This window comes from Ornithodoros turicata, unplaced genomic scaffold (genome assembly GCF_037126465.1).
Source record: "Ornithodoros turicata isolate Travis unplaced genomic scaffold, ASM3712646v1 Chromosome17, whole genome shotgun sequence".
Lineage (NCBI taxonomy): Eukaryota > Metazoa > Arthropoda > Arachnida > Ixodida > Argasidae > Ornithodoros > Ornithodoros turicata.
Window position 1 is genome coordinate 3,850,736 of NW_026999326.1, and position 22,345 is coordinate 3,873,080.

Genomic DNA, 22,345 nt, shown 5'->3' on the forward strand with positions numbered 1-22,345 from the left:
CAAGCGATATACACTATTGTCCGGTACAGCTCGACTTCTTCAGTACGGAATCATTTCTACGAGCACCTCTGCCTCGGGATTGTGACCCACTTCGAACTTTATCAAAACGCGTGGATGAACCATGCTTTTTGATTGGATCATCTGAGACTACGTCGCACAGCATTCCTGCAAGAACTCTGCTCTCCTGCAACATCTTCAGTGGGCTCGGCGAATGTCCGTTTGCAAAGTTCGCTAAACATGCCGTTCTCGTTATCCAGATCCTGTTGGTGGCAGGCAGCATCCCAAGCGATATACACTATCGTCCGGTACAGCACGACTTCTTCAGTACGGAATCATTTCTACGAGCACCTCTGCCTCGGGATTGTGACCAACTTCGAACTTTATCAAAACGCGTGGATGAACCATGCTTTTTGATTGGATCATCTGAGACTACGTCACACAGAATTCCTGCAAGAACTCTGCTCTACTGCAACATCTTCAGTGGGCTCGGTGAATGTCCGTTTGCAAAGTTCGCTAAACATGCCGTTCTCGTTATCCAGATCCTGTTGGTGGCAGGCAGCATCCCAAGCGATATACACCATCGTCCGGTACAGCACGACTTCTTCAGTACGGAATCATTTCTACGAGCACCTCTGCCTCGGGATTGTGACCCACTTCGAACCTTATCAAAACGCGTAGATGAACCATGCTTTTTGATTGGATCATCTGAGACTACGTCACACAGCATTCCTGCAAGAACTCTGCTCTCCTGCAACATCTTCAGTGGGCTCGGCGAATGTCCGTTTGCAAAGTTCGCTAAACATGCCGTTCTCGTTATCCAGATCCTGTTGGTGGCAGGCAGCATCCCAAGCGATATACACTATCGTCCGGTACAGCACGACTTCTTCAGTACGGAATCATTTCTACGAGCACCTCTGCCTCGGGATTGTGACCCACTTCGAACTTTATCAAAACGCGTAGATGAACCATGCTTTTTGATTGGATCATCTGAGACTACGTCACACAGCATTCCTGCAACATCTTCAGTGGGCTCGGCGAATGTCCGTTTGCAAGGTTCGCTAAACATGCCGTTCTCGTTATCCAGATCCTGTTGGTGGCAGGCAGCATCCCAAGCGATATACACTATTGTCCGGTACAGCTCGACTTCTTCAGTACGGAATCATTTCTACGAGCACCTCTGCCTCGGGATTGTGACCCACTTCGAACTTTATCAAAACGCGTGGATGAACCATGCTTTTTGATTGGATCATCTGAGACTACGTCACACAGCATTCCTGCAAGAACTCTGCTCTCCTGCAACATCTTCAGTGGGCTCGGCGAATGTCCGTTTGCAAAGTTCGCTAAACATGCCGTTCTCGTTATCCAGATCCTGTTGGTGGCAGGCAGCATCCCAAGCGATATACACTATCGTCCGGTACAGCACGACTTCTTCAGTACGGAATCATTTCTACGAGCACCTCTGCCTCGGGATTGTGACCCACTTCGAACTTTATCAAAACGCGTAGATGAACCATGCTTTTTGATTGGATCATCTGAGACTACGTCACACAGCATTCCTGCAAGAACTCTGCTCTCCTGCAACATCTTCAGTGCGCTCGGCGAATGTCCGTTTGCAAAGTTCGCTAAACATGCCGTTCTCGTTATCCAGATCCTGTTGGTGGCAGGCAGCATCCCAAGCGATATACACTATCGTCCGGTACAGCACGACTTCTTCAGTACGGAATCATTTCTACGAGCACCTCTGCCTCGGGATTGTGACCCACTTCGAACTTTATCAAAACGCGTGGATGAACCATGCTTTTTGATTGGATCATCTGAGACTACGTCACACAGCATTCCTGCAAGAACTCTGCTCTCCTGCAACATCTTCAGTGGGCTCGGCGAATGTCCGTTTGCAAAGTTCGCTAAACATGCCGTTCTCGTTATCCAGATCCTGTTGGTGGCAGGCAGCATCCCAAGCGATATACACTATCGTCAGGTACAGCACGACTTCTTCAGTACGGAATCATTTCTACGAGCACCTCTGCCTCGGGATTGTGACCCACTTCGAACTTTATCAAAACGCGTAGATGAACCATGCTTTTTGATTGGATCATCTGAGACTACGTCACACAGCATTCCTGCAACATCTTCAGTGGGCTCGGCGAATGTCCGTTTGCAAGGTTCGCTAAACATGCCGTTCTCGTTATCCAGATCCTGTTGGTGGCAGGCAGCATCCCAAGCGATATACACTATTGTCCGGTACAGCTCGACTTCTTCAGTACGGAATCATTTCTACGAGCACCTCTCCCTCGGGATTGTGACCCACTTCGAACTTTATCAAAACGCGTGGATGAACCATGCTTTTTGATTGGATCATCTGAGACTACGTCACACAGCATTCCTGCAAGAACTCTGCTCTCCTGCAACATCTTCAGTGGGCTCGGCGAATGTCCGTTTGCAAAGTTCGCTAAACATGCCGTTCTCGTTATCCAGATCCTGTTGGTGGCAGGCAGCATCCCAAGCGATATACACTATCGTCCGGTACAGCACGACTTCTTCAGTACGGAATCATTTCTACGAGCACCTCTGCCTCGGGATTGTGACCCACTTCGAACTTTATCAAAACGCGTGGATGAACCATGCTTTTTGATTGGATCATCTGAGACTACGTCACACAGAATTCCTGCAAGAACTCTGCTCTACTGCAACATCTTCAGTGGGCTCGGTGAATGTCCGTTTGCAAAGTTCGCTAAACATGCCGTTCTCGTTATCCAGATCCTGTTGGTGGCAGGCAGCATCCCAAGCGATATACACCATCGTCCGGTACAGCACGACTTCTTCAGTACGGAATCATTTCTACGAGCACCTCTGCCTCGGGATTGTGACCCACTTCGAACTTTATCAAAACGCGTAGATGAACCATGCTTTTTGATTGGATCATCTGAGACTACGTCACACAGCATTCCTGCAAGAACTCTGCTCTCCTGCAACATCTTCAGTGGGCTCGGCGAATGTCCGTTTGCAAAGTTCGCTAAACATGCCGTTCTCGTTATCCAGATCCTGTTGGTGGCAGGCAGCATCCCAAGCGATATACACTATCGTCCGGTACAGCACGACTTCTTCAGTACGGAATCATTTCTACGAGCACCTCTGCCTCGGGATTGTGACCCACTGAAAGGTTCCATTCCCTCTGATGAAGTCTTTGAAACAGCTCTTTATGGGAGATTAGGTAAGGGAATGACAAAAGCGTCTGCTGTTTGGGATTGTTGGAGATAGTATGTGTGTCGCAATCTCCCAGTCTGTTCCCTGCCTAGGGCCGTCAGGCAAGACTGCAGCTATGTCGATCACCCTTGTTTGTTTTCTGTGCACAGTGGCCGCCAATTTTTCGGTGAAAGGACCATGTATCCTACTTTTATACGCCTCGTGCACAGACTAAAGGTGGTGCTTTGCGTGGCCACGTAGTGGTGGGATAGCGAACTTTTTGTGTGAGTCGTCCGATATCGGAACCAGTCAAAAGTGTATGTGGCGGGCGCCATGCAAATCAAAAATGTGTGAATCGGTTGTGTAATTTTGCCGGTCTCAATCGCTTTAAACTGCCAACGACTAATTTCTGTCCTCAGCGGCCAAAAAGGCATAAGACTATATGCAGAAGCAGGTTTGTCAGCGTAATTAAAACTTTTTGAGCTTTTCTTCCTGCGCACCGCACTTGTGCGTGTTTTCGTTTATACCTTTTACAGTAACTTTGCAAAGGTTGCACCCACACCAAAAGGATACCTGAGTGGGACAAAGCGACAAGGTCAGAGCTAGTTGGAAGTTCATGTCTGCATTGAGAACACACATCACGAATGATATACGGTCTGATTACGGCAATCAGTTAGGATCATTGGCCTAAAAAAAGAGAGATAGAATTCACCAAGTAGTTTATTTTGTGACACGTACGTTTGACGGCCCACACCCATCTTCTTCTCCTGTCGACTTCGTGTGGATTTGGCGTGTAGTACAGATAATGCGATTTCTTACAGATATGTCCGAAAAATGGTACCTGCGTTCTTTTATAACAGGACGGATTACAGAGGAGTAAGCAAAGAGGCACATTACCTTCTGTATTCGTACCAACAAAATAAAACACACATAAACACTTTGCACTGAGCTCATTAGCCTAGCTCCCACCTCACACTCGCTGTACGGGGGATCCTTGGATGTAGTTCATAATTCAACCTAGTGTTACAATTCCCAATTCAAGCTGGTGTTTTCCTATTATTGGTCTGACAGGTTTTACAGTTGTTCTGTCATACTTTCTATGTCGATGAACCGTAGCTCCAGCAGAAGCGGAGTTGAAAAGCCAATGAATCACCGAATGAGAGGGCAACAGCTTTTATTGTCCATAAACACAACACGGAAATGGTGCAGGAGACAACTGTAAAACTAGTGTCCCCTTTTCCTATTCGTTTCTTCTTTTCGAATGAAGTGGTGTGGTGTGGTGTGGTGTGGTCAGGTCAGGTCAGGTCAGGTCAGGTCAGGTCAGGTTAGGTTAGGTTAGGTTAGGTTGGGTTAGGTTAGGTTAGGTTAGGTTGTGTTAGGTTGGGTTAGGTTAGGTTGGGTTAGGTTGGGTTAGGTTAGGTTGGGTTAGGTTAGGTTGGGTTAGGTTGGGTTAAGTTAGGTTGGGTTAGGTTAGGTTGGGTTGGGTTAGGTTGGGTTAAGTTAGGTTGGGTTAGGTTAGGTTGGGTTAGGTTGGGTTAGGTTAGGTTAGGTTGGGTTGGGTTAGGTTGGGTTAGGTTAGGTTGGGTTGGGTTGGGTTAGGTTGGGTTAGGTTAGGTTAGGTTAGGTTAGGTTAGGTTAGGTTGAGTTGGGTTAGGTTAGGTTAGGTTAGGTTAGGTTGGGTTAGTTTGGGTTGGGTTGGGTTGGGCTAGGTTGGGTTAGGTTAGGTTAGGTTAGGTTAGGTTGGGTTGGGTTGGGTTGGGTTGGGTTAGGTTAGGTTAGGTTAGGTTAGGTTAGGTTGGGTTGGGTTAGGTTAGGTTACATTAGGTTAGGTTAGGTTGGGTTGGGTTGGATTGGATTGGGTTGGGTTGGGTTAGGTTAGGTTAGGTTACGTTAGGTTAGGTTAGGTTAGGTTAGGTTAGGTAAGGTAAGGTAAGGTAAGGTAAGGTAAGGTAAGGTAAAACAGTAGAACAATACTAGCATCCAGCGAACAATAGCGCTAGCGATCTAGTGCTGCGAATGATGTCGCTTTTATGTAACTCATTGAACGACCTGCAGATTTTATTATCTATTAACAGATGAAAAAGGCATATGCCTCATTTTTCAAGGAATGGCCGGGAGAGCGCGTGGTAACACTTGGTCTGCTGTGATTTGTTTCGTCAGTTGTCCGCAACCACGCCCCTGTAAAAAATTGGAACCCGAGCAAGGGACAGAGGAAGGACGACACGACAAAGAGGCACATTACCTTCTGTATTCGTACCAACAAAATAAAACACACATAAACACTTTGCACTGACCTCATTAGCCTAGCTCCCACCTCACACTCGCTGTACGGGGGGGGTTCTTGGATGTAGTTCCCAATTCAACCTAGTGTTACAATTCCCAATTCAAGCTGGTGTTTTCCTATTATTGGTCTGACAGGTTTTACAGTTGTTCTGTCATACTTTCTATGTCGATGAACCGTAGCTCCAGCAGAAGCGGAGTTGAAAAGCCAATGAATCACCGAATGAGAGGGCAACAGCTCTTATTGTCCATAAACACAACACGGAAATGGTGCAGGAGACAACTGTAAAACTAGTGTCCCCTTTTCCTATTCGTTTCTTCTTTTCGAATGAAGTGGTGTGGTGTGGTGTGGTCAGGTCAGGTCAGGTCAGGTCAGGTCAGGTCAGGTTAGGTTAGGTTAGGTTAGGTGGGGTTAGGTTAGGTTGGGTTAGGCTGGGTTGGGTTGGGTTGGGTTGGTTTACGTTAGGTTGGGTTAGGTTGGGTTAGGTTAGGTTGGGTTAGGTTAGGTTAGGTTGGGTTAGGTTGGGTTAGGTTAGGTTAGGTTAGGTTAGGTTGGGTTAGGTTGAGTTAGGTTAGGTTAGGTTAGGTTGGGTTAGGTTAGGTTGGGTTAGGTTAGGTTAGGTTAGGTTAGGTTAGGTTGGGTTGGGTTAGGTTGGGTTGGGTTGGGTTAGGTTAGGTTGGGTTGGGTTGGGTTGGGTTGGGTTGGGTTAGGTTAGGTTAGGTTAGGTTAGGTTAGGTTAGGTTAGGTTAGGTTGGGTTGGGTTGGGTTGGGTTGGATTGGGTTAGGTTAGGTTAGGTTAGGTTAGGTTAGGTAAGGTAAGGTAAGGTAAGGTAAAACAGTAGAACAATACTAGCATCCAGCGAACGATAGCGCTAGCGATCTAGTGCTGCGAATGATGTCGCTTTTATGTAACTCATTGAACGACCTGCGGATTTTATTATCTATTAACAGATGAAAAAGGCATATGCCTCATTTTTCAAGGAATGGCCGGGAGAGCGCGTGGTAACACTCGGTCTGCTGTGATTTGTTTCGTCAGTTGTCCGCAACTACGCCCCTGTAAAAAATTGGAACCCGAGCAAGGGACAGAGGAAGGACGACACGACACGTTCTGGAACGTGTCAGGTCGTCCCTCCCACCCAACGGCGCAACAGTTCGAGCGCTTTTGTTATTCGTTGCTCCGGTGCAGGGTTTTAGGAAAAAATGCCCCCACCCCCCAAATAATCAAAATGCCACTGAAAAAACTATCGGCTGGAAGAAATGTGCACACAAAAAATGTCCCCTGAGGGACATCCAACATTGATGCGCGTGGGATTGTTCACTTTGGACGTCGGCTTTTTGCTACAGTGTGAATAAACACGGGGGGGGATATGAAGATGAATTAAAGAAAAAGGGAAAAAAGGAAAGGTCAACCGAAGCGAGTAGTCGTATATTCTGTTTGAATTCCGAATCAAACATGCAATTCAACGTTCGAATTCCTAATCGCATCGATGTTTCTTCCAAACCGAACACATTTCGACAATTGATTGATTGATTATTTAAAAGAAAACCAGGGAGAAACATTTCAATAATGTCGAAGCTGCACACGTTAGACTAGAGGGCATAAAATAATGTGAGCGCTGCTCCAGCAGGGAAAGCAACGGAGGACACGAAACGTCTAGGTAAATTGTAGCAAGATAAGCTAAGTTGATAAGAAAATTTAAAGATTACGTCCGTTTCATGCTGAATAATGATTTCGCATGTGGTGGATACCATGCGTACGGGTGTAGAAAAAAATGGTCGACAAAAAATGGCCCCTCAAGCAGTCTTGTGCCCCTTACTCGACAAAAGTAATTGCTTACCGTTACCGTTACTTCTACGCAAAAGCTAATTGATTACCGTTCCCAATTACTCGACTCCAAATGTGATTGAGTAACGAATAGAAAAGTAACGCGTTACTCCGGTCGTTACTCTACATTCACGCAAATTGTACCCGTCCTTGTGTGCCTCAAGAAAAAAAAAGAACAAAAGAAAGAAAGAAAAGGAAAAGCTGTTCAACAGCGGAACAGCTGAAGAATAGCAAAAACACAAACGCGTAGAAGAGGTAGATCTGTACGGCTACTGTATTTATGGCCCCAGAAGCCATTGACCCGATTGTGGGAGAACATTGCGTGGAACTTCCCCATGACTCACTAAACCCCAAAAGCTTCATGTACCACACATCTGGTGTAGGAAGGGATTTGGGAGAGCGACCCTGAGATTCCAGAACGTTATTACCATGACCTCCGCTTGCTATAGTAGAACTAGAGTCACTAAAAACGAACGGCCCAACTAAGGCTGAATGAACGTCGAATGAACGTTTCATCAAACGCAGATTCACCGAAACCGAAAATCGAAAAAGACTGCAGATGTATACTATAAACAACGTTGAACTAAGGTTTTATATGGCTGTTAATTCATTATTTTTCGTTGTACCATGGCGAAATTATCTTCGTAGCACCCGCAGATTTCGGGTAGCTTACGCGCACATATCGCTATCCCATTTCAGATCTTTCCCTACCAATGAAAAAGGTGCCCAGAAAATGTAGAGGTTGCTCCCAGCTTGGGGTCATTTTTTTTTTTTCAATATGTGTCCTACTGGTATGCGTGATTGTTCCGCAGTGTTCTATTCCGCTGTGCTGTTCGTGAATGACAAAGATATGAAAATAACCAGTGGTCTCCCCTCTTCAGCTGAAAAACCAAACAAACAAACAAAAAAAAAAGAAGAAAAATTTCGCATATTCGTTTCGAATACAGCTATTTACAATTCGTTTCGCATGTAGTGCCCCTGCGAATTAATTTCTATCGGAATGAAGTTCCCCAGGGCGCCGACAATCGCTCATCGGACAAGAGCTCACCCAACGATATCGCTCACATTTTTACCGACTGCGAATCTTTTACTGCCATGGCCCTTTCTTTTTCTTCTGTGGGTTCATATTCTAGGACCATTTGTTCCGTCACCCATAAGTCAGACATCGAATAGGACGAAGGTATGACATTGTAGTAGAAGTTCTAAACAAAAGTGTTTTGTCGCCTATATGTGTCCCCCTGCCTGATTGTGACCGTTTCCAATAAAGGAGAAATAAAAGGAGAAATAAACATCGAGCATAGACATGAAAGAACTAAGATGTGGGCTCGAGTCCTACAGCTGGCTAACCTTTTCAGTGACTTTCTCCTTTCATCGTTAATCAAGCATAGGTTCGCTTGCGTGTGTGTTTTGCAGATTGGAGAACTTCTATATGGTAATGTAATCAATCAATCAATCAATGCACCACATTTTTTCTACGAATACACAGCACTTGGCTTTACGAAAGCCTAGCTTCTATCTGCGAAATGTTTTGCAACTCCCAGCCAAAGAAACATCAGCCGGTCAATATAATTTTAAAGAAATAAGCGCGGCGAACGAAACGTAACACTTCTACGTTGCGTGCTGGCGTCGAAGAACTCAGACATGGAAAGCTTAGGAAAGCTAAGAAAACATCAACCCCAGAAGTCAGGAGATGCTGTCCACAAAGAGACAATGAAGAAGAATTCGCCTTGGTCGGACCTGTCTTTTTGCCTATAGCTCAGTTGACCTTGGCAACCCACACAAGACGGGAGATCCCTGCACCTCAATAGTCAAGGAGGTCACACGTGTTTATGGAACTACACAATCCCGCGGAGGAGAAACTCGTAACAGAGGTATTCATTAGCTTCATGAGCTTTCACCTTGATGAGACCCGGATGTTTGTGTGGCGCCATCTACATGCGACAAAGCCGTGAATCGGAGATGGCTCCTCGGTGATATCCCCTCTTGAAAAAGTAATCGATTACCGAAAATTGTAATCAGATTACTTGGAAAATTACTTGCTCACAAACTAATTGATTACGTTAAAAATTACTGAAAAAAGTAATTGATTACTAGTAACGCGTTACGCACAACTCTGGTATAAGGCATTCGAAATGCACGGGCTCCGACATTCCACGGCTCGTATCTCGGAACGTGTTGTCTGGATAAATTAAAGCTTGTGTTTTTTTAAAACTCCTGACAAAACTACGGTAGTGTACCAAATTTAATTGTTATTAAACATACATACGATTTTTAACCCTTTTTCGAAATGTGTCCGAATATCTTGCCGCACCCTGTACAAGGGAAAGGGTGAAAATGAAAGGGGAACAGTGCACGTGGAGCGGCGTTGGTGATGTTGCAGGAGCATTGTTGCTAATCGTCCATTGAACACTTGCAGGGGTGTTGGCTGTCTTCCAGGATTGTTCTCCTTGGTCGTTTGATAAACCCGAAATGATAAAAAGAGAGACGGCAGAAAGAACGAAAGAGGGTCGGGGGACTAAGACTGCTCTACGAGCTAAGGCTGCGAACTGTAGACAATACGCCCGGGTGCACGGAGGAAAGAAACTAAGGAGATGCACTAAGGCGCCTCTCACAATGCAAGCGGGCGTGCTGTGACACGCGCATGGCATTGGTTAGTTGCCCACACACGTGGCCCATCAACGTCACTGCAATACGTCATAAAACATGGCTCCCTCCATGCACGCGGCGAATCTTACCTGAATACAGAGACGAGCCGCGGCTGAATAACTTGCTTACGCTTTCATAACATATTTGGAGTTAGAAGTTATCATACCCGTTGAAACACAAAATCGACAACCTCTGTGTGGAAGCAATGGATCACTAAATCGCAAGAAGACGTACGCATGTCATCGTGACATTGCTTGGGTTCTCTTCTGTTTTGCCGAACTTTTGCTGTGATTTATCACGCAGCAACTGTTGAAACATCCCACAGCCTTCAAAGTATTGTGCAAATGGACTCCTTGAAGGTAAGAGGATTGCCGAAGATGAGGTTTGCTCAACTTCCAAGCCTCCGTGCAGACCGCCGTAACACCGAAACATGTGGGGATCACGTGACCGGGCAACTAGATGGGCGTGGTATTGCCAGGAGTGACCGCTAGAGGAGTCCCGCGGCCCTCCGAGCTTATAGCCCTCTCCTTAGTTTCTTACCTCCATGCCCGGGTCTTCGTTTAGGGAACCGGAAAAAATGTTCCTGGAAAAAATGTCCCCGGAAGAAATGTCCCCTGAAAAAATGTTCCGGGAAGAAATGTCCCCCGGAAAAAATGTCCCCTCGAGAAACATCCACTTTTGGTGCGCGTGGAATTGTTGCGAAATCCCCGGTTGCGATATTGCAGGTCTTGAAGTCCTCGGGCTAAAAATAAATACTAAAATTCCTAACCACTTACTAAGTGTTTTTACTTGGAAAGCTCGACCTACTTTCACTTACGATTTCTCGTAGCGAATGCACTGCAATCAATTGTCACGTTCGTTGATACAATGTGCACACTTGGCTGGGATATTCTTATTTTGTTTCGTTCTTCTTATACTAAGAAGTAATATCATGCGTGACGTCTCAGTGACTGATGTGCAATCAGAACGCCGGGATTTTGCGACTGTAGATTTTAGGCCTGATGACACAGCTATCCTTTCAGGTTTGAGGGAATTAACGTCTCCTTAGTATTTTTCTTCATCAACATCAACGTAAGAACGGGACGTACTTTTTTCTGTACCAGATCGCGTGGAGTAGCTGTTTGGATGATCGCCTTTCACGTCGAGACTGGGAGGTGACACGGGTTCGAATCCTGTCACCAGGTGTGCTCTCTGAGGTTTTCCCTGGGTTTTCCGTCGAACTTTCCTGACGAATATCGGCACACTTAGCCCTGAAGTCGGCCCAGGACGCATACTAACCCCCTGTCACCCTCCCTCCTGCTGTTCTCTGTCCACGCCTGTACACCGCGTACAGCAACAGTTGCTTCGCGGCGCTAACACGAAAAAACATTTTTCTGCTAATTAGCACAAATGTGAAGTGTCACACAAAGTAGTACGCCGTCCAGTTTCAAGAAATCAGGAGAGAAGATGTCATTCGGAATGGCCAGGAGCATGTCAAGTTCCGTTTTAAAAGTGCGCAGATCGACGTGCAGGGTGATGTGTAAAAAGGTAAATAAAATGCGGGGGGGGGAAGCAACAAAATTGACAGGCAAAAATGTATTTCAATATGTCAAGCGGTGTCACATCTCGGGAGCCCCATGACTGTAGAGGCCGCTTTGTTGCAAGACACAACGAAGTAAATTCACCAAAACTGACCCACAGCGACTCCCTAGGCAAAGAAATGCTAAGTGCGAGTCATTTTAAAATGGAATTGAATACGAATAAATTAAGCGACTCGTTTAATAACCGTAATTGGATACATATACAACATATATTGGAATACAAACATGTACGGTATATGTATGCCTAAGTATAGTGCTTACTCTTTTTCCCTACATGTGCCGGGGGGGGGGGGGTATATGTTTATTCACACAAAAAGGAGATGCAGGCCTTGCATGTGCAGCTTCGGGACTATTCAAATATATTCGGTTTAGTAGAAGCATCAATCCGATTTGGAACTCGAACATTGAATTCCATATTTGATTTGGAAATGGAATAGTATATACGATTACTCGCTTTGGTGCTCAAAAATCCAAACGTTCACACCGTCCTAGTAAATATTCAACATCCGAAGTCAACCAGTCCACGCCTACCAAAAGCGAATTTTCCTCAGGGGACATTTTTTTCCGGGGACATTTCTTCCAGGGAACATTTTTTCCGGGAACACATTTTCCGGGGGCATTTTTTCCGGGGACATTTCTTCCTAGACCCCTTCGTTTATCGTGGACCGTAATTTGTGGATTAGGAATTATTCACGCTGTTGCCTGCTATGGTCTCTCCCTCCCTGTGTCGCGTCATTTCAATCAAACCGGCCACTCATTCAAGGACATCCGCTTGTACATCTTACAATCTGGTTTCCCCTCAGAGTGTAGGAGGCAACAGCGTGAATCATTCCTAATCCACAAATTCCAGTCCACGATAAACGAGAGACCCCGGCGTATTGTCTACAGTTCGCAGCCTTAGCTCGTGGACCAAGTCCCCCCGACCCTTTTTCGTTCTTTCTGCCGTCTCTCTTTTTATCATTTCAGGTTTACCAGACGACCAAGGAGAATTCTCCTGGAAGACAGCCAACGCCCATGCAAGTGCTCAATGGACCATTAGCAACAAGGCTCCTCCAACATCACCAACGCCGCTCCACGTGCACTGTTCCCCTCCCATTTTCCCCCTTTCCCTGGTACATAAGCCCTTGTCACCTATTTCCAAGTTTAGTCCTGTTGAAGGCAGCGCTGACTGCCGAAACGTCAACCCCTCACTGCAAATATATTTCTAGTACACCCTTAGTTATTAATAAAGCGTTTTTAACCCTTATACGGCCTCCCAAGTCTCTTCATTACTTGTCTATTTTTTTCGCGTCCATCTGTACCCAGTTATTCATACATATATGTATTGAGTGGGCTCGGCGAATGTCGGTTTGCAATGTTCACTAAACATGCCGTTCTCGTTATCCAGATCCTGTTGGTGGCAGGCAGCATCCCAAGCGATATACACTATCGTCCGGTACAGCACGACTTCTTCAGTACGGAATCATTTCTACGAGCACCTCTGCCTCGGGATTGTGACCCACTTCGAACTTTATCAAAACGTGTGGATGAACCATGCTTTTTGATTAGATCATCTGAGACTACGTCACACAGCATTCCTGCAAGAACTCTGCTCTCCTGCAACATCTTCAGTGGGCTCGGCGAATGTCCGTTTGCAAAGTTCGCTAAACATGCCGTTCTCGTTATCCAGATCCTGTTGGTGGCAGGCAGCATCCCAAGCGATATACACTATCGTCCGGTACAGCACGACTTCTTCAGTACGGAATCATTTCTACGAGCACCTCTGCCTCGGGATTGTGACCCACTTCGAACTTTATCAAAACGCGTAGATGAACCATGCTTTTTGATTGGATCATCTGAGACTACGTCACACAGCATTCCTGCAAGAACTCTGCTCTCCTGCAACATCTTCAGTGGGCTCGGCGAATGTCCGTTTGCAAAGTTCGCTAAACATGCCGTTCTCGTTATCCAGATCCTGTTGGTGGCAGGCAGCATCCCAAGCGATATACACTATCGTCCGGTACAGCACGACTTCTTCAGTACGGAATCATTTCTACGAGCACCTCTGCCTCGGGATTGTGACCCACTTCGAACTTTATCAAAACGCGTAGATGAACCATGCTTTTTGATTGGATCATCTGAGACTACGTCACACAGCATTCCTGCAAGAACTCTGCTCTCCTGCAACATCTTCAGTGGGCTCGGCGAATGTCCGTTTGCAAAGTTCGCTAAACATGCCGTTCGCGTTATCCAGATCCTATTGGTGGCAGGCAGCATCCCAAGCGATATACACTATCGTCCGGTACAGCACGACTTCTTCAGTACGGAATCATTTCTACGAGCACCTCTGCCTCGGGATTGTGACCCACTGAAAGGTTCCAGTCCCTCTGATGAAGTCTTTGAAACAGCTCTTTATGGGAGATTAGGTAAGGGAATGACAAAAGTGTCTGCTGTTTGGGATTGTTGGAGATAGTATGTGTGTCGCAATCTCCCAGTCTGTTCCCTGCCTACGGCCGTCAGGCAAGTCTGCAGCTATGTCGATCACCCTTGTTTGTTTTCTGTGCACAGTGGCCGCCAATTTTTCGGTGAAAGGACCATGTATCCTACTTTTATACGCCTCGTGCACAGACTAAAGGTGGTGCTCTGCGTGGCCACGTAGTGGTGGGATAGCGAACTTTTTGTGTGAGTCGTCCGATATCGGAACCAGTCAAAAGTGTATGTGGCGGGCGTCATGCAAATCAAAAATGTGTGAATCGGTTGTGTAATTTTGCCGGTCTCAATCGCTTTAAACTGCCAACGACTAATTTCTGTCCTCAGCGGCCAAAAAGGCATAAGACTATATGCAGAAGCAGGTTTGTCAGCGTAATTAAAATTTTTTGAGCTTTTCTTCCTGCGCACCGCACTTGTGCGTGTTTTCGTTTATACCTTTTACAGTAACTTTGCAAAGGTTGCACCCACACCAAAAGGATACCTGAGTGGGACAAAGCGACAAGGTCAGAGCTAGTTGGAAGTTCATGTCTGGATTGAGAACACACATCACGAATGATATACGGTCTGATTACGGCAATCAGTTAGGATCATTGGCCTAAAAAAAGAGAGATAGAATTCACCAAGTAGTTTATTTTGTGACACGTACGTTTGACGGCCCACACCCATCTTCTTCTCCTGTCGACTTCGTGTGGATTTGGCGTGTAGTACAGATAATGCGATTTCTTACAGATATGTCCGAAAAATGGTACCTGCGTTCTTTTATAACAGGACGGATTACAGAGGAGTAAGCAAAGAGGCACATTACCTTCTGTATTCGTACCAACAAAATAAAACACACATAAACACTTTGCACTGAGCTCATTAGCCTAGCTCCCACCTCACACTCGCTGTACGGGGGGGTCCTTGGATGTAGTTCCCAATTCAACCTAGTGTTACAATTCCCAATTCAAGCTGGTGTTTTCCTATTATTGGTCTGACAGGTTTTACAGTTGTTCTGTCATACTTTCTATGTCGATGAACCGTAGCTCCAGCAGAAGCGGAGTTGAAAAGCCAATGAATCACCGAATGAGAGGGCAACAGCTTTTATTGTCCATAAACACAACACGGAAATGGTGCAGGAGACAACTGTAAAACTCGTGTCCCCTTTTCCTATTCGTCTCTTCTTTTCGAATGAAGAGGTGAGGTGAGGTGAGGTGAGGTGAGGTGAGGTACGGTACGGTACGGTACGGTACGGTACAACAGTAGAACAATACTAGCATCCAGCGAACGATAGCGCTAGCGATCTAGTGCTGCGAATGATGTCGCTTTTATGTAACTCATTGAACGACCTGCGGATTTTATTATCTATTAACAGGTGAAAAAGGCATATGCCTCATTTTTCAAGGAATGGCCGGGAGAGCGCGTGGTAACACTCGGTCTGCTGTGATTTGTTTCGTCAGTTGCCCGCAACCACGCCCCTGTAAAAAATCGGAACCCGAGCAAGGGACAGAGGAAGGACGACACGACACGTTCTGGAACGTGTCGGGTCGTCCCTCCTCTGTCCCTTTCTCGGGTTCCAATTTTTCACCATGTACTAGCTGGCCTGCACCCTTGCCCTTTTACCATTACGCCCCTGTATTTTTGGGCGCGCAGGAACATGTGGGACCATTTTGCTGCCGAAACAACCAGGGACCATTTTTTCCTACGCCCGGCGTTCTCGTACGTATTTGTGCACCCAACGGCGCAACAGTTCGAGCGCTACGGCATTAGTTTTAGCAGCTATCAATTCAGGCGCGACGTCCAAGGTGGATATTGAAAGCGTACGAATAGCCCTCGAGAACCGAGCGGACTCACACAACAAGTTCTTACGGCTGCCGCCAGGATTCTCCGTGGCGCGGCGGACGCTTTGCACGAAGCGTATATGGTGCTGTCTTTGAAAGCATACAAGTTTTTAATTGCACTGAGTATGAAAATCGGCACTGCTTTTGTTATTCGTTGCTCCGGTGCAGGGTTTTAGGAAAAAATGCCCCCACCCCCCAAATAATCAAAATGCCACTGAAAAAACTATCGGCTGGAAGAAATGTGCACACAAAAAATGTCCCCTGAGGGACATCCAATATTGATGCGCGTGGAATTGTTCACTTTGGACGTCGGCTTTTTGCTACAGTGTGAATAAACACGGGGGGGGGGGGGATATGAAGATGAATTACAGAAAAAGGGAAAAAAGGAAAGGTCAACCGAAGCGAGTAGTCGTATATTCTGTTTGAATTCCGAATCAAACATGCAATTCAACGTTCGAATTCCTAATCGCATCGATGTTTCTTCCAAACCGAACACATTTCAATAATTGATTGATTGATTATTTAAAAGAAAACCAGGGAGAAACATTTCAATAATGTCGAAGCTGCACACGTTAGACTAGAGGGCATAAAATAATGTGAGCGCTGCTCCAGCATGGAAAGCAACGGAGGACACGAAACGTCTAGGTAAATTGTAGCAAGATAAGCTAAGTTGATAAGAAAATTTAAAGATTACGTCCGTTTCATGCTGAATAATGATTTCGCATGTGGTGGATACCATGCGTACGGGTGTAGAAAAAAATGATCGACAAAAAATGGCCCCTCAAGCAGTCTTGTGCCCCTTACTCGACAAAAGTAATTGATTACCGTTACCGTTACTTCTACGCAAAAGCTAATTGATTACCGTTCCCAATTACTCGACTCCAAATGTGATTGAGTAACGAATAGAAAAGTAACGCGTTACTCCGGTCGTTACTCTACATTCACGCAAATTATACTCGTCCTTGTGTGCCTCAAGAAAAAAAAAAAAAGAACAAAAGAAAGAAAGAAAAGGAAAAGCTGTTCAACAGCGGAACAGCTGAAGAATAGCAAAAAACACAAACGCGTAGAAGAGGTAGATCTGTACGGCTACTGTATTTATGGCCCCAGAAGCCATTGACCCGATTGTGGGAGAACATTGCGTGGAACTTCCCCATGACTCACTAAACCCCAAAAGCTTCATGTACCACACATCTGGTGTAGGAAGGGATTTGGGAGAGCGACCCTGAGATTCCAGAACGTTATTACAATGACCTCCGCTTGCTATAGTAGAACTAGAGTCACTAAAAAAGAACGGCCCAACTAAGGATGAATGAACGTCGAATGAACGTTTCATCAAACGCAGATTCACCGAAACCGAAAATCGAAAAAGACTGCAGATGTATACTATAAACAACGTTGAACTAAGGTTTTATATGGCTGTTAATTCATTATTTTTCGTTGTACCATGGCGAAATTATCTTCGTAGCACCCGCAGATTTCGGGTAGCTTACGCGCACATATCGCTATCCCATTTCAGATCTTTCCCTACCAATGAAAAAGGTGCCCAGAAAATGTAGAGGTTGCTCCCAGCTTGGGGTCATTTTTTTTTTTTTCAATATGTGTCCTACTGGTATGCGTGATTGTTCCGCAGTGTTCTATTCCGCTGTGCTGTTCGTGAATGACAAAGATATGAAAATAACCAGTGGTCTCCCCTCTTCAGCTGAAAAACCAAACAAACAAAAAAAAGAAGAAAAATTTCGCATATTCGTTTCGAATACAGCTATTTACAATTCGTTTCGCATGTAGTGCCCCTGCGAATTAATTTCTATCGGAATGAAGTTCACCAGGGCGCCGACAATCGCTCATCGGACAAGAGCTCACCCAACGATATCGCTCACATTTTTACCGACTGCGGCTCTTTTACTGCCATGGCCTTTTCTTTTTCTTCTGTGGGTTCATATTCTAGGACCATTTATTCCGTCACCCATAAGTCAGACATCGAATAGGACGAAGGTATGACATTGTAGTAGAAGTTCTAAACAAAAGTGTTTTGTCGCCTATATGTGTCCCCCTGCCCGATTGTGACCGTTTCCAATAAAGGAGAAATAAAAGGAGAAATAAAAATCAAGCATAGACATGAAAGAACTAAGATGTGGGCTCGAGTCCTACAGCTGGCTAACCTTTTCAGTGACTTTCTCCTTTCATCGTTAATCAAGCATAGGTTCGCTTGCGTGTGTGTTTTGCAGATTGGAGAACTTCTATATGGTAATGTAATCAATCAATCAATCAATGCACCACATTTTTTCTATGAATACACAGCACTTGGCTTTACGAAAGCCTAGCTTCTATCTGCGAAATGTTTTGCAACTCCCAGCCAAAGAAACATCAGCAGGTCAATATAATTTTAAAGAAATAAGCGCGGCGAACGAAACGTAACACTTCGACTTTGCGTGCTGGCGTCGAAGAACTCAGACATGGAAAGCTTAGGAAAGCTAAGATAACATCAACCCCAGAAGTCAGGAGATGCTGTCCACAAAGAGACAATGAAGAAGAATTCGCCTTGGTCGGACCTGTCTTTTTTCCTATAGCTCAGTTGACCTTGGCAACCCACAAGACGGGAGATCCCTGCACCTCAATAGTCAAGGAGGTCACACGTGTTTATGGAACTACACAATCCCGCAGAGGAGAAACTCGTAACAGGGGTATTCATTAGCTTTATTCATTAGCTTCATGAGCTTTCACCTTGATGAGACCCGGATGTTTGTGTGGCGCCATCTACATGCGACAAAGTCGTGAATCGGAGATGTCTCCCCGGTGATATCCCCTCTTGAAAAAGTAATCGATTACCGAAAATTGTAATCAGATTACTTGGAAAATTACTTGCACACAAACTAATTGATTACGTTAAAAATTACTGAAAAAAGTAATTGATTACTAGTAACGCGTTACGCACAACTCTGGGTATAAGGCATTCGAAATGCACGGGCTCCGACATTCCACGGCTCGTATCTCGGAACGTGTTGTCTGGATAAATTAAAGCTTGTGTTTTTTTAAAACTCCTGACAAAACTACGGTAGTGTACCAAATTTAATTGTTATTAAACATACATACGATTTTTAACCCTTTTTCGAAATGTGTCCGAATATCTTGCCGCACTCTGTACAAGGGAAAGGGTGAAAATGGAAGGGGAACAGTGCACGTGGAGCGGCGTTGGTGATGTTGCAGGAGCATTGTTGCTAATCGTCCATTGAACACTTGCAGGGGTGTTGGCTGTCTTCCAGGATTGTTCTCCTTGGTCGTTTGATAAACCCGAAATGATAAAAAGAGAGACGGCAGAAAGAACGAAAGAGGGTCGGGGGACTAAGACTGCTCTACGAGCTAAGGCTGCGAACTGTAGACAATACGCCCGGGTGCATGGAGGAAAGAAACTAAAAAGATGCCCTAAGGCGCCTCTCACAATGCAAGCGGGCGTGCTGTGACACGCGCATGGCATTGGTTAGTTGCCCACACACGTGGCCCATCAACGTCACTGCAATACGTCATAAAACATGGCTTCCTCCATGCACGCGGCGAATCTTACCTGAATACAGGGACGAGCCGCGGCTGAATAACTTGCTCACGCTTTCATAACATATTTGGAGTTAGAAGTTATCATACCCGTTGAAACACAAAATCGACAACCTCTGTGTGGAAGCAATGGATCACTAAATCGCAAGAAGACGTACGCATGTGATCGTGACATTGCTTGGGTTCTCTTCTGTTTTGCCGAACTTTTGCTGTGATTTATCACGCAGCAAATGTTGAAACATCCCACAGCCTTCAAAGTATTCTGCAAATGGACTCCTTGAAGGTAAGAGGATTGCCGAAGATGAGCTTTGCTAAACTTCCAAGCCTCCGTGCAGACCGCCATAACACTGAAACATGTGGGGATCACGTGACCGGGCAACTAGATGGGCGTGGTATTGCCAGGAGTGACCGCTAGAGGAGTCCCGCAGCGCTCCGAGCTTATAGCCCTCTCCTTAGTTTCTTACCTCCATGCCCGGGTCTTCGTTTAGGGAACCGGAAAAAATGTTCCCGGAAAAAATGTTCCTGGAAGAAATGTCCCCTGGAAAAAATGTCCCCCGGAAAAAATGTCCCCTCGAGAAACATCCACTTTTGGTGCGCGTGGAATTTTTGCGAAATCCCCGGTTGCGATATTGCAGGTCTTGAAGTCCTCGGGCTAACCACTTACTAAGTGTTTTTGCTTGGAAAGCTCGACCTACTTTCACTTACGATTTCTCGTAGCGAATACACTGAAATCAATTGTCACGTTCGTTGATACAATGTGCACACCTGGCTGGGATATTCTTATTTTGTTTCGTTCTTCTTATACTAAGAAGTAATATCATGCGTGACGTCTCAGTGACTGGTGTGCAATCAGAACGGCGGGATTTTGCGACTGTAGATTTTAGGCTTGATGACACAGCTATCCTTTCAGGTTTGAGGGAATTAACGTCTCCTTAGTATTTTTCTTCATCAACATCAACGTAAGAACGGGACGTACTTTTTGTACCAGATCGCGTGGAGTAGCTGTTTGGATGATCGCCTTTCACGTCGAGACTGGGAGGTGACACGGGTTCGAATCCTGTCACCAGGTGTGCTCTCTGAGGTTTTCCCTGGGTTTTCCGTCGAACTTTCCTGACGAATATCGGCACACTTAGCCCTGAAGTCGGCCCAGGACGCATACTAACCCCCTGTCACCCTCCCTCCTGCTGTTCTCTGTCCACGCCTGTACAGCGCGTACAGCAACAGTTGCTTCGCGGCGCTAACACGGAAAAACATTTTTTCTGCTAATTAGCACAAATGTGAAGTGTCACACAAAGTAGTACGCCGTCCAGTTTCAAGAAATCAGGAGAGAAGATGTCATTCGGAATGGCCAGGAGCATGTCAAGTTCCGTTTTAAAAGTGCGCAGATCCAGATCGACGTGCAGGGTGTTGTGTAAAAAGGTAAATAAAATGCGGGGGGGGGGAAACAACAAAATTGACAGGCAAAAATGTATTTCAATATGTCAAGCGGTGTCACATCTCGGGAGCCCCATGACTGTACAGGCCGCTTTGTTGCAAGACACAACGAAGTAAATTCACCAAAACTGACCCACAGCGACTCCCTAGGCAAAGAAATGCTATGTGCGAGTCATTTTAAAATGGAATTGAATACGAATAAATTAAGCGACTCGTTTAATAACCGTAATTGGATACATATACAAGATATATTGGAATACAAACATGTACGGTATATGTATGCCTAAGTATAGTGCTTACTCTTTTTCCCTACATGTGCCGGGGGGGGGGGGGGTATATGTTTATTCACACAAAAAGGAGATGCAGGCCTTGCATGTGCAGCTTCGGGACTATTCAAATATATTCGGTTTAGTAGAAGCATCAATCCGATTTGGAACTCGAACATTGAATTCCATATTGGATTTGGAAATGGAATAGTATATACGATTACTCGCTTTGGTGCTCAAAAATCCAAACGTTCACACCGTCCTAGTAAATATTCAACATCCGAAGTCAACCAGTCCACGCCTACCAAAAGTGGATTTTCCTCAGGGGACATTTTTTTCCGGGGACATTTCTTCCAGGGAATATTTTTTCCGGGAACAATTTTTCCGGAGGCATTTTTTCCGGGGACATTTTTTCCGGGGACATTTCTTCCTGGACCCCTTCGTTTATCGTGGACCGTAATTTGTGGATTAGGAATTATTCACGCTGTTGCCTGCTATGGTCTCTCCCTCCCTGTGTCGCGTCATTTCAATCAAACCGGCCACTCATTCAAGGACATCCTCGTGTACATCTTACAATCTGGTTTCCCCTCAGACCGTAGGAGGCAACAGCGTGAATCATTCCTAATCCACAAATTCCAGTCCACGATAAACGAGAGACCCCGGCGTATTGTCTACAGTTCGCAGCCTTAGCTCGTGGACCAAGTCCCCCCGACCCTCTTTCGTTCTTTCTGCCGTCTCTCTTTTTATCATTTCAGGTTTACCAGACGACCAAGGAGAATTCTCCTGGAAGACAGCCAACGCCCATGCAAGTGCTCAATGGACCATTAGCAACAACGCTCCTCCAACATCACCAACGCCGCTCCACGTGCACTGTTCCCCTCTCATTTTCCCTCTTTCCCTTGTATATAAGCCCTTGTCACCTATTTCCAAGTTTAGTCCTGTTGAAGGCAGTGCTGACTGCCGAAACGTCAACCCCTCACTGTAAATCTATTTCTAGTACACCCTTAATTATTAATAAAGTGTTTTTAACCCTTATACGGCCTCCCAAGTCTCTTCATTACTTGTCTATTTTTTTCGCGTCCATCTGTACCCAGTTATCCATACATATATGTATTGAGTGGGCTCGGCGAATGTCGGTTTGCAATGTTCACTAAACATGCCGTTCTCGTTATCCAGATCCTGTTGGTGGCAGGCAGCATCCCAAGCGATATACACTATCGTCCGGTACAGCACGACTTCTTCAGTACGGAATCATTTCTACGAGCACCTCTGCCTCGGGATTGTGACCCACTGCG